The 17,870-nt window shown below is 41.3% G+C and overlaps 1 pseudogene; it reads right to left on the bottom strand.

Annotated features, from left to right (window-relative positions):
• Positions 1-484: 484 nt before the first annotated feature.
• On the bottom strand, positions 485-555 carry LOC141571443 (small nucleolar RNA U13; annotated as a pseudogene).
• Positions 556-17,870: the final 17,315 nt, after the last annotated feature.

Raw genomic sequence — 17,870 nt, 5'->3', positions numbered from 1 at the left:
GTATAGTTTGTTTGTGGTCACAATTTAACATCTCTGAAATCAAGAAATTTGCCTATGCCAAATAGAGAAAGCTGTGAATTAATTGCTGTTACTTGCCCAGCTATGAACTTAGGCCTGGCTAGAAAGTTTCTGTGTATCCATTTGTCCCTGAATGCATAGCTAATGCTTATTGAACACTTACTATGTGCCAGGAAGTATCCTAAGAATAGTGAATATTTTCTTATTTAATCCCTACAACACCCCCATGAAGTCAGTACTACATTCTCCCTATTTTATGAATGAGAGAACTGAGTGTCATACACATCTAAAGTCATATAGGCAAAAACTGGCAGTGGTGGGACTTGAACTCTAGCATGTATGACTTCAGAATCCCCATTCCTAAGCACCACTCCATACTGTATTTCCCCGAAAATAAGACCGGGTCTTACATTAATTTTTGCTCCAAAAGACGCATTAGGGGGGTTTTTTGTTTGTTTGTTTTTCACATCAGACGGGTAATGTGCTGATGTCATAACAAAGTTTGTGGGAGGCACATCTCATGAACTAGAAAAGGATCTTGCATTAGGGTTTATGTTCAGGGGATGTCATCCTGAAAAATCATACTAGGGCTTATTTTCCGGTTAGGTCTTATTTTCAGAGAAACATGGTACTTCATCCCTTATTTGTACTTGTAACAGCTTAAATGTAGATCCCTAATTGTTGCTTAAGTCTGTCAAAGACATTACACTTTTTTTTAAAAAGGCTTCTTTTTTTTTTTTTCTTTTTTTTCAGTTTCAGGTACACAAGACAAAGTGATACTTAGACGTTTATCATTTATATCCCTCACACTGTGTGAGCCCCCCTTCCCCCATCCACTATTCCTCTCACATCGCACAGAGCCATTACATTTCCACTGTCTCTATTCCTAATGCTGTACTCCGCTTCTTGTAAGTATATACATACATATATATATAATTTTATATATTTATATATATAAAATTATAGTTGGCATTCATTATTGTTCAGCTTCAGGTGTACAGTGCAGTGATCAGGCATCTACATCATCCCTGAGGAGGTCTCCCAAATGGGACAAGTGTCCATCGGATATCCTACAAAATCTTTACAATATTATTGATTACATTCCCCAAATTAATTTTCAAAACCCCGTGGCTATCTTGTGGTTACCGACTGTTTTCTAATCCCCTCACCTTCCCCCTTATCACCACCCCCCCTGCCCATCTAGCAACCCTCAGTTTTTCCTCCATGTTTCCAAAACTGTTTCTGATTAGTTCATTCACTTATTCTTTTCTTTAGATTCCACATATAAGTGAGATCATATGGTATTTGTCTTTCTCTGTCTGACTTATTTCACTTAACATAATGTTCTCTAGGTCCATCCATATTGTTGCAAATGGTAATATTTCTTTCTTCTTTATGGCTGCGTAATACTCCATTGTATAAATGTACCACAGTTTCTTGATCCAGTCGTCTACCCATGGGCATTTCGGTTGTTTCCATGCCTTGGCTATTGTGTATAGTGCTGCAATAAACATAGGAGTGCATAAAGATTTTTGAATTAGAGTTTTGGATTTCTCCGGAGAGATACCTAGGAGTGGAATTGCTGGATCATAAGGTAGTTCATTTTCAGATTTTTGAGATACCTCCATACTGTTTTCCATAGTGGCTGCACCAATCTGCAATCCCACCAACAGTGCACAAGCATTCCCTTTCTCCACATCCGCGCCAGCACTTGTTGTTGATTTATTGATGATAGCTATTTTGACTGGGATGATGTGGTATCTCATTGTGGTTTTTATTTGCATTTCTCTGATGGTTAGTGAGGTTGAGCATTTCTTCCTATGTCTGTTTGCCATCTGTATGTCCTTTTTAGAAAAATGTCTCTTCATGTCCTCTGCCCATTTTTTAATTGGGTTGTTTGTTTTTTTGGAGTTGAGTTGAGTGAGTTTTTTATAAATTTGTGATATTCACCCCTTATCAGATATATCATTGGCAAATATCTTTTCCCATTCAGTAGGATCCCTTTTTGTTTTATTGATGGTTTCCTTTGCTGTGAAAAAACTTTTTAGTTTGATGTAATCTCACATGTTTATTTTTTCTCTTCCCTCGTGCGAGGGGATATATCAGTAAAAATCTTACTCCGGGTAATGTCTGTGAAGTTTCTTCCTATATTTTCTTCTAGGAATTTTATGGTTTCAGATCTTACATTTAAGTCTTTAAGCCATTTTGAATTTATTTTTGTATATGGTGTAAGGAGGTGGTCCAGCTTCATTTTTTTGCATGTGTCTGTCCAGGTTTCCCAGCACCATTTATTGAATAGACTATCTTTACCCCACTGTACATTCTTGCTTCCATTGTCATAGATTAAATGGCCATATAGGCATGGATTTATTTCTGGACACTCTATTCTGTTCCATTGATCTATGTGTCTGTTTTTATGCCAGTACCATGCTGTTTTGATTACTGTAGCCTTGTAGTGTAATTTGATGTCAGGTATTGTTATACCTCCCACTTTGTTCTTATTTCTCAAGATTGCTGAGGCTATCCGTGGTCTTTTATGGTCCCATATAAATTTTAGGATTATATGTCCTATTTCTGTGAAAAATGTCGTTGGTAGTTTGATAGGAATTGCGTTGAATATGTATATTGCCTTAGGCAGTATGGACATTGTAACTATATTAATTCTTCCTATCAATGAACATGGTATGTGTTTCCACCTATTTGTATCTTCTTTCATTTCTTTCTTCAGTGTCTTATAATTTTCTGAGTACAAATCTTTTACTTCTTTGGTTAAATTCATTCCCAGGTATTTTATAGTCTTTGGAGCAATTGTAAATGGGATTGGATTGTTTTTTTAATTTCTCCTTTTGATGTTTTATTATTGGTATATACAAATGCAACTGATTTCTGAATATTAATTTTGTATCCTGCTACTTTACTAAATTCATCTATCAGCTCCAATAGTTTTTTGGTGGAGTCTTTAGGGTTCTCTGTATATAGTATCATGTCATCTGCATTTAATGACAATTTTACTTCCTCCTTACAGATTTGGATGCCTTTTATTTCTTTTTCTTGTCTGATTGCTGTGGCTAGAACTTCCAGCACTAGCCAGAATAGAAGTAGAGAAAGAATAGAAGTAGAGAAAGTGGGCAACCTTGCCTTGTTCCTGATCTTAAGGGGAATGGTTTTAGCTTCTCCCCATTGAGTATGATGTTAGCTGTAGGTTTATCATATATGGCCTTTATTATGTTGAGATATGAACCCTCTATTCCCACTTTCTTAAGGGTTTTTATCATAAATGCTGCTGGATTTTATCAAATTCTTTTTCTGCATCTATTGATATGATCATGTGATTTTTATTTTTCATTTTGTTAATGTGGTGTATCACATTAATTGATTTGCGGATGTTGAACCACCCTTGCATACTGGGGATGAATCCCATTGATCATGGTGTATGATCTTTTTAATGTACTGCTGAATTCTGTTCGCTAATATTTTGCTGAGGATTTTTCCATCTATATTCATTAGAGTTATCGGCCTGTAGTTTTCTTTTTTTGTGGTGAAAGACATTACACTTTGATGCAGCATTGAAGAGAAATGTTGTTGTAAATGCAGAGTGCCTGTCACATGCTAAGCAATGCAGTTAAAGTAGAAATTGTCAATTCTTGTGATAAGCCACAGAATTTTCAAAGTTGGGAGAAACTGTGTGTGACCAATTGCAGCATAAAAAAGGATTGTCTTTCCTGCCAAACATCTGTCAGGGTAGTTCTAAATAACGTTTTTTAAAAAGCTATTTATATGAAAGGAGATGTATATACAAAATATTCATTGCAGCACTGTTTGTCATAGCAAAAGACTAGCGACAAACTATCACTAGATGGCTATTATAAATTTTAGTACATATTGTGATATATGCAGCAATTTCAAAGTATTAAGCACGTGTATATAGGACAATCTCTAAGAAATACCTCAGGTGGGGAAAAAAAGATTCAGAAAACTAAACAGTATGTTAATGTGTCTTAAAATATAAAAGGAAGGGGAAATAGACATATATGCTTATGTCACTAGGCATTGAGGGGCATTTTTCCTATTGTACTGAAACTGCTGCTGAGGCCCAAATCTGAACAAAAAGTCCATAGGAACCCACATCCTACATTTAAAGAATTGCCGGGGGGAAAGGGGGGTGGTAGATGAGGGTAAAGGGGATCAAATATATGGTGATGGAAGGAGAACTGACTCTGGGTGGTGAACACACAATGTGATCTATAGATGATGTAATACAGAATTCTACACCTGAAATCTATGTAACTTTACTAACAACTGTCACCCCAATAAACTTTAATTTAAAAAAAATTGCCAATGGTTGGAACTATCTATATTCCAGTGGGGCATTTGAAGAGCCATTATTGTTCTTCTGTCAGCCCTTACACCAACCCCACTTATTCCCCATTCCCACCCCTCTCCTCACAGACAAACGTCACCACTAAATAGTGGAAAGAAAGAATGGAGAAAAGGGAGGGAAGTTAGCCTTTAGAAAAATTCAGTGTTCTGAAAAGAACCCTTCCTCTCCCTCCTGAGAATCACATCCCTTCCTCCCCCTCCATGAGACTCACTAGTGAACGTTAGGTGTGCCTGCAGGCAGAGGAGACTGGCAACCTCCCAGATACATGTTTGGGCAGCAGGCTTACTGATGTGCTCTGCCCCATTGCTTCCTAAGAAAAGGAAAACACAAATGGAGAGAGACCACATAGCAGGAGGCTTTGGATGCCATAGTGGAGGACTCTAGATGGAGAGGGACTAAAACTGCCCTCAGCCACCATGTTCACACATGCCTTGACTTCCCAGTCCTAGATTGGAGAACAACAGAGATGTTCAAGCTGGCCCTCAGCTGGAAGATACAGCAAATGTGTGAGGGGTCACCCATTCCTAAGGGAGATGCGTGCGATCACTCCAGGTACTGATTCTTTGTCGTATCCACCTGTTCTTGTTTCATTTCTACCTGTATATATTATATAAGTTCTTTGGTAACCATAGATGTTATTCTATTCTTTATCTTTTTCCAGAACCTAAGCATTTAAGTCATTTTCAGATCTCTCTGTTGTGCTTATTTAAATCAAATTAATTCATCTCTTTATTGGTTGTGTAGGGTTAATCTTATTTGTTAATTTTCCTCATATGTTTTAGAATTTTGGTTCAGAGGCTTATCTCGGATTGTAGATTTTTTTTTCTCTGTCTCTATGCTCACCCCTTTCTGTGTAGTGATTTTGGAGTTGCCACCAATCCAGAACCAGATATCAAAATATTGGTGTACCAATTTCTAAGGTAATATTGAAGATGCAGCAGAACCAATACAATCCATGCTCTGAAATTTACTACCATGTGCATGTGCTACCTAATTTTTAAAAAAACTAATATATTTTCAAATGTAATTGATTAACTTGCAGTGATACATAATTCAATTAAGTAAAAGCAAATAATTAAAAATATTAGTTTAATCAAAAAAGAAATGGCAATTGATATACTTCAAAATTTAGCAGGCTGACCCAGAACACAAAATCAAGTGTGTGGAACTCTTTAGTGTCTGCATATGAAAAAGGATTCAAATGTACAATACTAAAGAGAAAAGTGATGTATAAATGTAAGGATATGTATATGCTATATTCAATTATAAAAGAAATTTCATGACTATGAAAATAGTTCTCTTCCCCCCATATCTATAGACCTTATACTGATCCCCTTCCCCCGTAATGTAATCCTCTGGAGTCAGAGCTCCTAAAGTTAATCCGTAACAAGAACAACAAAAATCACATAAGGTGAAAAGTGTACTTGAAAATTTTTCAGGAGAGCTCTGCACTGGAGACTGAGTTTTCCTCCATTGTTGGATATGGTAGCTGTCTCTTTGGCTGACCACCGGAAGAAGTAGGTGATTTAGATTTAAAGGCCCTGTTGCATGAAAAATATACATCTTTGAACTTAAGAATCACTCTCAGTGTGGCAAAATGACCACGCCGTAATATCTACATGAAAACTAAGATCTAAGAAAATAGCAGATTCAATTCCTTCATCACATGCTGATTCCAAGGCATACAGTTATTTAGACTAAGGGAGGGCAGAGCAGTACTTAAATTTTCTCTATTGCTTTTTCGACCTTGTACATTTAGTTGAAATAATGTAAGTTGAAAGCATGTGTGGTGGGACACAGCTGTATGAAACATGGTGATGCTCAACATGGCACAAAATATGGCAGGTGCTGCCAAAAACTGAAATCTTACCCTAGTCGCAAGCTAACAGCCTAATACAGATTCATGGGTACAGGCAGAAGACATGAGACTTCCTAGGTCAGAGACAAAGGACTTCATTGTTCACATCATTACATGCAGTACGAGCATTAGCATCTTTACATCGGTTCCTGGATGTCTGAACACAGTGTGTTACAGGAGAGGACCCCTGACCTTAGGGAAACCAAATCTTTTATAGTACAGAATAAGCATCTGCCCTTTGCTCTGGAGGGAAACTATCTTCAAAGGCTGTTTGCTCTACAAACACCCTTGAAAAGATAGTCTAGGACTAGTGATAGTCAGTGCCTCTGCTTGCAAGATGTGCAAAAACACAAGAGACTCATGGAGGGTTTTCTTCCAACAGGGACAAGATTTTATTGTGTTGTATTATATACTTGGTGGGAGGGGACAATGAGTGAATGGTTTGCTTTCGAGGAAAGAATATGGTTTTGAGAGCACACTGAACTTAGCTCCATTTCTAGCACAACTTTTCATTAGCTATGTAACCTTAGTCAAATCACTTAACTTCTCTGAGCCCCAATTACATAATGGGATAATAGATCTACCACCAAAGAATTGTTGTTTAGATCAACTAAGAAAGTGTAATGGAAAGTACTGGGCACAGTATCTGGAATAGTCCAAGCATTCAACAGATGCCCAATGCTTCTATTCTTCCCCATTCACTGATTCCCTCATACAATCAGGTGCACAATTAGGCCTCTGCTGGAGCTCTGCACCCCTCCCCCAAATTAGGAAGCAACTTCTTGGGTCACTACTTGAGTTGGTTAAGATACATGGGTTCAGATGCTGTAACTAAGAGACGCAAAAATGGTAACAGCTTTCACAAGTTAGAAGTGTACTGCTCTCTCACACAGAAGTTTGGATAAGTAGTCAAGAGCTGGTACAGCAGCTTGAAGGTAGCATTTTTTAAGCTCTTCCTTGGTTGTTGCACTGCCACCCAAATACATAATTTCCATCTCATGGTTCAAAATACTTACTCCAGCTGCCACCAGCATGTCCCATTACAGCCAGCAGAAAGGAGAAAAAGAAATTGATGGCATGTGCCTTCCCTTTAATGTATGATCTAAAAGTTGTGCTCATCACCTTTGCTCATATCCAATTGGTGAGTCATGGGCACACCTAGCTGCAAGGGAGGCTGGGAAATTTAGTCTTTATTCTGGAAAGTATTGTTATTAATAGAGGAAGAAAAAAATTGACATTGAGAAACAACTAGCCATTTCTGCCATACCACCATTCTTTGCTAAAGAGGGGGCAGGCACTAGAGCTTGAAGGCCAAGTGAAGCTAGAATTACACTCTGAAGCCACCAAGGCGAGGACTGGAACCAGCAGTAGACCATGAAGCTTTCCCACCTGTGTAATTCCTCAGGAGCCCATTTTGGGCTCTCTAGAGACTCTGAGTAAATAGCATCCCATTTGCCTTGCCTGAGTTCTGAACAAGTTGACGAATAAAACAAAAAGAAGCAAAGAGAGGCCAAAAGATCACCTGTATTATTAAAAGATCACACACATCTAACTGCTGAAGTCCCTGGAACTGCCCCGTTTCCTTTGTGGGTTTTTTTGTTGTTGTTGGTTGGTTTGGTTTGGTTTGGTTTTGCTAATTCTTATATGTATCCTTGTATAGGTTTGCTAGGGCTGCCATCACAAAGTATCACAAATTGGGTGGCTTAAGCAACAGAAATGTATTACCTCACAGTTCAAGAGGCTACAAGTCCAAGATCACGGAGTCAACAGGGCTAGTTCCTCCTAAGGGCTGTGAGGGGAGGGTCTGTTCTAGGCCTCTCTCCTTGGCTTGTAGATGGCCACCCTCTCCCTGTGTCTCTTCATACTGTATTTTCTCTATGCGTGACTGTCTCTGTGTTAAATGTCCCCTTTCCATAAGGACACCAGTCAGATTAGGGCCCACCGGACTACTTCCTCTTAGCTTAACTAGTAATACCTGCAATAATCCTCTTTCCAAATAAGGTCACATTCTGAGGTACTGGGAATTAATAATTCAATGTATGAATTTGGGGGGGGACATAATTCAACCATAACAATCTTTTTAGCTCTTAGAGACTGAGTCATTTTGGTGTTATTCCAATACCTCCTCTTTTGTTTTCTTAAAATATTCAGAACTGGATTGCTTGTAACCAAATAACCTTGGTAAATGGAGGGAGGGAGGGAGGAAAAAAGGGAGGGAATAGGTGAGTTACAGTATAATACTGATGTTAGTCATGTTGGAGAAGAGGCTTTTAGACTGGTAGCTAATAGTGAATCCCAGAGCCAGGATGCAAAGCCTAGGGCAGGCGCCCTGCTGTGGGGGTGGAGGCCCAGGAGCAGCTCTCTCCCTGTAAGAAGGATGGTGCTGAGTGGAGCATGACCAGGTATTCTCAAACCTAACCAACAGATCCGTCCTTCCTCTACCCAGAATGTGTTCAGCAAACACACAAATAAGCAAAAAACATCTTCCCCTTTGAAACAAGAGCTAGGAAAAAGGGATTCCTCTCTCCCATCCATGGTGAGCAAAGAGTGAGGCTTAGAAATAGCAGAGGAAACAACTGTAATGCAGTCCACAAATACAAGAAGGACCCAAGTTGACAAGTCAGAAATTACCCAACATTGTAATTGGACTTGAGACCCAGCCTTGCCTCTTACTAATAGCCATGTAGTTTTGGATAAGTTCTGCAAGGTCTCTAATTCTTGTTTCCTTGCCTCTAAAATGAGGAAATAATAGTACCTAATTCCTCAGGTAGCTGTGAAGAGAAAATGAGGTAAAAATGTAGACAGCTCTTAGCAGAGTACCTGGTAGTGAAAAAGCCCCCGGGAAGCAGTAGCTGTGAATATTATTTCTGAGAGCCAATCAATAGCTCCTGGAGCAGTTTCTCCATATTAATTGGGAAAGAAAAAAACCTTTATCTGCTATCACGGAATTCAACAGATCAGAAGGGTTTCTGCAGAATAATAGAAACAACTGGGGAGAGAGGGAGAAGAGGGGTAGAACAGGAAACAGGCTTCTGCAGGCTGAGCTGGTTTGAAAGATTGGCTGGAGTGTGGTCCAGGGTAAACTGAGCTGGGCCTTTCCTTTCCCTTACCCACTGTGTCACCACACACACACACACACACACACACACACACACACACACACACACACAGACCAGCAGTCTGACATCAACCCCCTGTTCCCTGGAAAGGATATTGCCTTCATAGATATATTAGGAGAGGCTAGGTTTTGTTGTATAACAAATGACCCCAAAATCTCAGTGGCTTACAACCACAAAGGTTTACTTCTTGCTCACCCCGGTGTCCATGATGGGTCACCTGAATCCCCGTTCCACGTCATCCTTACTCCAGGACCCAGGCTCATGGAGTACTCTCTCTGTCTCCTTATGGAAAATTACCAGATTTCATAGCAGAAGGAGAAGAGACATGGTGAACAACATGCTGAGTCTTCAAGCTGTTCCAAAGTGACATACATCACTTCTCATATTTCCTTGATCAAAGCAAGTCTTAGGGCCTCATGTTGACAGAGTCGAGGTATATAACTCTCCTCTGGGGAGGTGAACATAGGTGAAGAGTAATCCAATCTACCGCAGTGGACTCCCTCCCCATCCAGACACACTGAAGTGACGGAGGGACAGCCAGCCACTGAGAGCTGTTTATTAGCCGACTGACCGTCGGCCTTCTCTGAGCCTCAGCTTTGTCCTCTGTGAAATGGAGCCAGCAGTACTTTCCAGTGAAACTCACAGAAGGGGTAAGAATTCAGTTGAGACCACAGATACAAATGTGGTTTGTAAACTGTAAAGTACACCCTCCCATGAGGGGGTCTCATTCCTAGTAGTAGTCTATCAGGAGAGATAGTAAAGCTTTTTATAGAGTACCTAGCCCTCTGTCTGCCCACAGGAAGGCTTTGTCCAGCTTATTAGCACATAACGCATTATGATGTTCAGCATTTTCTTCCACTCGGTCCCCACAATCACACTGCAGGACTGGGAAGCTCATTAATTCCATTTCACAGAGGTGAGGACAAGAGGCGAAATTGTTTGCTCAAGATCACATAGGTAGAGAGTGATAGTTAGGACTCACACCCAGGGCTGTCGCTTTTGGATTGCAACTGATAATTTAAAAATAAAAAACGATGTTCTAAATAAAATAGACTAGCTAATATTTAAAAGTAAGGCTTACAATGTCTTCAACCCTTGAGTGATTTGGCTCACACGATACTGTGTAAGCAGGTAATGGCATTTTGAGGGCCTGATATTTCAAACAAATGCTTCCTGGTATAAATGTTGCTAATTAATTGAAGATGAGGATGGGATGGGATGGGGTGGGGTAAATAAAGCCCTGAATTGAGAATGAGGGCTTGACTTAACTCAGCTGAAACTTGCTGTGACTTTGGTAGGTGGCTTCCCCTCTCTGGACCTTATTTTTCCAATCTGTAATGTGCAGAGAGGTTAGGTGGTCTCAGAGAGCAATCCAGCCCAAAGTTTCTTAGACTGAGGGGCCTCAGAGTCTGCCGAGGAGGTTCTATCCCCCCTTAATCCCTTCCCAAGTCCCTTCTCCCCACCCCAAAAAAACAGAGCAGTTAATTTTTTGAAGGGTTTTATGGATGGAACTTTTGTTTAAAAACTGTAAAATCAGCGGGATGAAATTTTTGTTTAAAAACTGTAAAATCAGCAGGATAAGGGAATTTCTGCCATCTTTGATGTTGTGTGTTCTCTTATGAGAAAGCTGTGAGATCCACCCAGGAGAGGCTGCGCAGGGAGAGGGGTCAGGCAGCTGGCTGAGTGAACCCTCCTGTCTGTTTCCTCCTCCCCCAGGTGTATCTGTCACGTCCAGTAATATAGGCGTGCCAGATGTCTCAGGTTCTGTGTATGCCAAAGCCCAGGTAGGTGCTTGGCTCTGGATAGAAGTAGAATGAGATGGACATAGGGGAAGTAGAAGCAGGTGATCACACATCACAGGTAACGGCATTCACTCCTCAGTGATTCACTCACCAGCAGCGCATCACTGACCAATGGCTACGCCTGGGTTTGGGCTTCGCGCTCCTGTCCGCTGCATCTCCTCCATGGCCCCTGCCTGTTTTTCTGCTCAGGCCCTTATATTGGCAGACAAGGAAGGTCAATAGACGGATGTCTCATCTATAAAATAGGTATGGTAGCCCTTAGTTTATTGGATTGTTGTGAAGGCTCAAAATGTATGTAAAAATTCCTCTCCACTGAAGACCCCACCCCTTATTTCCACCCATCTGCTCTCCCTGCCAGGGTGGGAGCTCCCTCCTGGAGGCCCCTGCACCTTCAGGTTTGATTCTAGACATTGCCCTGGTTTCACAATGGGGAGAAGGCTGTGGGAGAGGGGAGAATTTCCCTTTTTTTCCCCTCTTCTGTCTAGTCTAATAATCAAATTGGTATGAGATCAACAGGATTAACAGGAGAAAATAACCAAATTTAATTACATATATACACATGGAGGTTCCACAAGAATATGGCAGTTGAGGCTTATATCCCATCTTGACTAAGGAGAAAGGGGTGAGGTAGTGATTTGGGACTTCAAAGGGGAAGAAGGCAATTCACTTGAAGATGGAGAAGCAAATGTTTGGTAAACGAATGTCTGCTGGGCCATCTTTACCAATGGGACACAGAGAGGACTTTGAGCAAAGGGGCCTTGCAGGGTTCCTCCCCGTCTATCACACCTAGCTCACCTTAAGCTATAGTTACCTAGGATGACAGCTCCCTTCCTGGAGCAGGTGCTATATGTGTATTCTTTTGGGCAGTTAGGGGGGAGATCAAAGGTTTTTTCCCCCAAGTCTTTGTTTTTTAAAAGTAGCCAGCTTAAAATAATCAGTATCCCCATAAAGGCATATTTTGGAGGGGCAAAACTCTGCTTCCCCCTCAGAAGCAGAAGATCCCCTACCCACTTCCTCATGGTGCCTCAATACTGATGAAGATTTTACTTCTGGTTTTTTTTCTTTTTCTTTTTTTAAGATTTTTTTATTAGGGAAGGGGAACAGGACTTTATTGGGGAGCAGTGTGTACTTACAGGACTTTTTTCCAAGTCAAGTTGTTGTCCTTTCAGTCTTAGTTGTGGAGGGTGCAGCTCAGCTCCAGGTCCAGTTGCCATTTCTAGTTGCAGGGGGCGCAGCCCACCATCCCTTGCGGGAGTCGAGGAATCAAACTGGCAACCTTGTGGTTGAGAGCCCTCTGACCCATGTGGGAATCCAACCGGCAGCCTTCAGAGCTAGGAGCATGGAGCTCCAACCGCCTGAGCCACCGCGCCAGCCTATTTTTTTTAAGTTTATTGGGGTGACAACAGTTAGTAAAGTTACATAGATTTCAGGTGTACAATTCTGTAACACATCATCTATATATCACATTGTGTGTTCACCACGCAGAGTCAGTTCTCCTTCCATCACCATGTATTTGATCCCATTTACCCTCATCTACCATCCACCTCCCCCCTTACCCTCTGGTAACCACTAAACTATTGTCTGTGTCTATGAGTTTTTGTTTCTTTGTTTGTCTTGTTCCTTTGTTGCTTTCAGTTTTACATCCCACATATCAGTGAAATAATATAGTTCTCAACTTTTTCTGTCTGACTTATTTTGCTTAGCATAATCTCAAGATCCATCGATGTTGTCACAAATGGCACTATTTCATCTTTTCTTATGGCAGGATAGTATTCCATTGTGTATATATACCACGACTTCTTTATCCATTCATCTATCGAAGGACACTTTGGTTTTTTCCAGGTCTTGACCACCATAAATAAAGCTGTGGTGATCATCGGAGCACGTACATCTTTATAGATAAATGTTTTCAGATTTTTGGGGTAGATACCCAGGAGAGGGATTGCTGGGTCATATGGTAATTCTATTTGTAATTTTTTGAGGAACCTCCACACTACCTTCCATAGCCACTGCACCAGTCTGCATTCCCACCAACAGTGTGTGAGGGTTCCTTTTTCTCCACAGCCTCTCCTACACTTTTGACTATTTGTCTTGTTGATGATAGATAGCCATTCTAAGTGGGGTGAGGTGATATCTCATTGTGATTTTATTTGCATTTCTCTGATGATTAGTGATGTTGAGCATTTTTTCATATGTCTATTGGCCATTTGTATGTCCTCTTTAGAGAAATGTCTATTCAGGTTCTCTGCCCATTTTTTAATTAGATTGTTTGTCTTTTTGTTGTTGAGACGTAATATCTAATTTTGGATATTAGACCCTTATTGGAAGCATGGTTTGCAAATATGCTCTCCAATTCTGTTGGTTGCCTCTCAGATGAGGATTTTATTATTTTAGAATCCCCAGAGCACAGCATCTGCCAGGCAAATGAACTTTTAAGAGCAGATAGGCATCATTTTAGGAATTCTTATGCTTCAAAGTCTTTATTTCTCATTCTTTGGTCTTGCCAAAGATTCTTTCCCCTCCAGATACCAGAGAGAAAGCTAAGGAACAAAGCAAGTGTGAAGGAAGAAGAAATTTTTCCTGCCTATTATTTATTCTGGGTTTTATAGGTTTAATGTCTGAAACCCTCCCCACTCCCAACCCTGAGCTAAGGAGGAAAGGTGCCATTCTTGTTGGGTCCACTGCTTTATACCTAGTACAGATATGTACAAGATCTAAAAACAAAACCAACCAACCAACCAAACAAACAAACAAAAAACCGTGTTTCATCAATAAATGAACACAGTGAAGCTGGGCTTCACTGAGAAGTGACCAATGCCTTCAGGCAGTCTCCATTTTAGGACCATAGTGGGGGTCAGTGGTTTTCAAAACTATTGAGAAAACCACTTCCTGTTCCCCCACTCCCGCTCTCACCCCAATCCCTCCATCTAGTCTGGTATCAAAATGACAAAGCTAGCAGAGCAGAGCATTTCCGACGTCCTCCACAAGAGGGTGTAACAGGCCCACACCGGGCCAGCTTCATAGCCAGACTCGAGGCCCTTGGTCATCCATCCTACTTGTGTTGCTTTTGCAGAGCTGGTTCTGCAGCAGTATTTCCTCCGTCTCTTTTCAGTTCTTCTCTTTTCCCGAGGAGGAAGTGGAGAAGCTTGTGGAGTTAGGTGGACTTAGGTTAAAATCCTGGCTCTGTCATTTTTTGAGACGTTAGGGAATGAGGTGCTGTATTAATCATTGGTAACTTTTTCCCAAGCCTGGGGAATCACAGAATCATAGACTCTTGGCACAAGAAGGGACCATCAAGATCGGCCAGTAGAGCTCCCACATTTCACAGATGGGGTCACTGAAGTCCAGGCTAGACCAAAGCTCCGGTCTCTGAGTACGGAGAGCCTGTGCTCTCTCTGCTACACCCAGCTGCCTCCTTCAAAAAGGTGTGAAACCTAAGGACATTCATCAATGAAGGAATGAATAAAAACATCAGAAGCTTTTTAACCAACAAACACGTGCTTTCCTTTAGAGCAAGGGCTTTGGCTCCAGGTAAAAACACAGACTGCTGCATTCATCATCCAGCTTCAGTGGTGACTAATTCAAGCAAGTTATTTGACCTCTTGTGCCTCAGTTTCGTAATCTCAATTTTGGAGGCTAGAAGTCTGATATCAAGGTATCCCAGGGTTGGTTTCTTCTGAGGGCTCTCTCCTGGGCTTGTAGGTGGATGTCTTCACATGGTCTTCTCTGTGTGCACGTGGGTCTGTGTCCTAAATTTCCTCTCCCTATAAGGACACCAGTCATATTCTTAGGGCCCACCCTAAGGACCTCATTTTAGTTTCCCCACCCCACCCAACTGTTAACACTGCTACTAGATTTATTTCTAAGCCTTTACAAATATGGGTGCACATACGTAAAAGTAAAGTTTTCCTGTTTTTCCTTTTACTGAAATAAGATTATATTGTCCATATTGTTTTACAAATACTCACTTCATTATTCTTCTTTTTTGAATGTATACTATATCCACCCACCCTGTACCCAGACCCAGAGTTTAGCTATAGCTAATCATGTTCAGACATTTATTGAAATATTGAAAAGAATGAAGGCATGGAGTTTAGGTCTGCTATGAGTTTTGTGATGGTCACCTACTATAGAGTCTCATTTTCTTTGTAAAATGAAGGACAATAATTATACCATTCATCTCCTTGGGTCCTCATATTGTCATTCAGAGGTTACCCTTGCTACAAGAGACAGCAGACCCAAAATGGAGTCTCTTGTGCTAAGCCCACATCACTAATCGGAGACTTAATACCTTCCCTAATTGTAGTTTCTGCCTCCCCCTGGAATGTAATCTTAACTGGTCAGTCTGGAATTAACTGGTCAGCTCTAGTGAGGTAATTCACCTGATAGACCCCTTTTATCCCCCAAAGGAAGGTGATCTTTCCTGAAATAATCCTTTCTTTTGTTTATGACTTCCTCGTCCCTCCCCCTTTCTGCCTTTAAAAACCTTTCTTTTTCTGCAGCTCTTTGTAGCTCCTTTCTATTTGCTAAGTGGGAGGCTGACCCATTCTTGAATTGTTGAATAAAGCCAAATAGATTTTTTGAATTTACTCAGTTGAATTTTTATTTAACACCCTTTACTATAATACTCAACCAGTATTGTTCAAGCATCCTTCCTACGTGACCACCAGAAGTCCAATATCTTTATTCAGTTTCACTTCCTTGATAGTTCTGAGAATCTGGGGATTGCTTCCATTTTCCACAAATCGACCTTAATGGAAGCTAACGGCTTTTCTGCTGGTTTGTCTGCTACTGCTCTCTCTGCTCCTCTTTACTCAAGCAAAGACCCAGACTCCATACTCAGTCTCCCAAAGCACACCTAATACCAGAAGTTGAAAATTCCTAAAGAAGGTTCAACTTTAGGAATTTTATCATTATTATCCTCATCATTACTACCTCTCAGAGAAGCCTAGTGGGCAGGTCTGTCAACATAGCCCTTTGGCAGTTAAGGACTCAGAGGCTCAGAGAGGTTGAGGAACTTTCCCAAGGTCACTCAGCTAATGGGTGGGAGAGCATTTTCCACAGTTTGGCTAATAGTTGTGGTGGAACCACACCTCACTTAAGTTGTTTCACATAAAGTCATTCAGTAACTGAACCTCACAGTGAGAGTCTATTTTCAGTTCTCTTCCATTCCTTCTGATTAAATCGAGGAACCTCAGGTTGTTTCTAATCTCCTTTGAAAAGTTCTCTAACATGTGCCAATCTCCCTTTGTAACAGAGAGAGCAGGCAACAGTATTTAGCTAGAATTTAATGACATTGTTTTGTTTTGTATTTATTTTTATGGAAATAATGTTGATTTCCCATTGAGGTAGCCATGTAAATGTTCCTTTAAAATATATTTAAGTTATGAAAAGTGAATAGATTTACAAAAAATATTAAGTCAACAACAGTGTGGTTTGTTAATTAAAATGGCAAAAATAGTGCGATTCAGAGCCTCAAGGCTGGGGAACAGCACTAAGGAGGAACTTCAGACATGACGCTAGAATCCATTGCCCGACCTGGCCTCTTCTGTCCCGAGGGGTCACCTCTCTCCTCCGTGCTTGGCAGGGACCAAGAGGGAGGCCCCTCTTCCCAGCCCAGCTCCAGCCCCAAGAAAAGCCAGTTAACATCACAATACTCCAGACCCAGCAGGAGTGCAGCCTTTCTTTTGTGCTGCCTTATAGTCCTCGGTTTCTCCATTTCATGGGGGATTGTCTTCTCTCTTTACATAACAAAAGTCCCGTGACACTGTTTTCCCTCAAACAGAAAAAGAGCAGCCAATTTTCCCCTCAAGTGCAATTAGATGGCTGGCAGCTTTGCCAAGGCCTTCCATAAAAGACCTGGTGAGACGTTAGGTCCTAACAGTAGCCCCCTTTTCCAGTCCAGTCCCCAGACAGGGAGGGGTGTGCTCCTCCCTGTTTTGAGGGAAAACTCTTCCTAAAGTGTGCCTCTTCCTAAACCTTGGCCCTGGCGTGTTCTGTTCAAGCATGCCCGTTTCTGTCGGGCCCGTCTCCTGGGCTTGGCATTTGCCGCCCTTCACAATCAGCCCAGTGTAGTGAGGGAAAAGCACACTGGGCTGGAACTCTGGCTACCGGGATTCTGCTGCTAGAGTGACACCTAATTTGCTGTGTGACCTCTGTGGGTTCCCTCCCCTCTCCCAGCTTCCATTTTCCCATCAGTGGAAAGAAAGGATTGGTTGAGGGAACCCTTTTCCAGAGCTGGCATTCTGTGGGCTGTGGCTTGAGGCTGAATCAATTGACCAGCTCAAGATCAAAGAGTCTGAAAGAGCCAGGGCTGAGGTCCAACTCTCAGACTTAACCACCTCCAGCCAGGCCATGGGAGGACTTTGAAGCTTTGCCACTTATGATTGTTTTATGCCCCAGTGCCTTGTGTCAGGAAAAACAAGTCTGCTGGGAATGAAGCTGGCCTCCTGGCTTTCCAGTTGGTCCCATCATGTAAATAACCAGCCGCAAAGCCCTGTAGAATGAGGCAGCTGCTCTCACTGGATCCCTCATAATACTCTCCTGCCATCCCAAATGACTGGTTCCAGCAGGAGAATTTTCTGTCTTGTCTTTCAAAAACGGAAAATAGGTTGGTTGTTTTTTTCAACTTGCCGTAAAACAGGTATTCAGCATAAAAATATTTGAACGCTATAGAAATGTATGAAAAAGAG

The sequence above is a fragment of the Rhinolophus sinicus genome, chromosome 16 (genome assembly GCF_057876585.1).
Source record: "Rhinolophus sinicus isolate RSI-liver-muscle chromosome 16, RSI-T2T, whole genome shotgun sequence".
Classification (NCBI taxonomy): Eukaryota; Metazoa; Chordata; class Mammalia; order Chiroptera; family Rhinolophidae; genus Rhinolophus; species Rhinolophus sinicus.
Note: the sequence above shows the minus strand (reverse complement) of the source record. Positions and strands in the feature narration are given on the sequence as shown.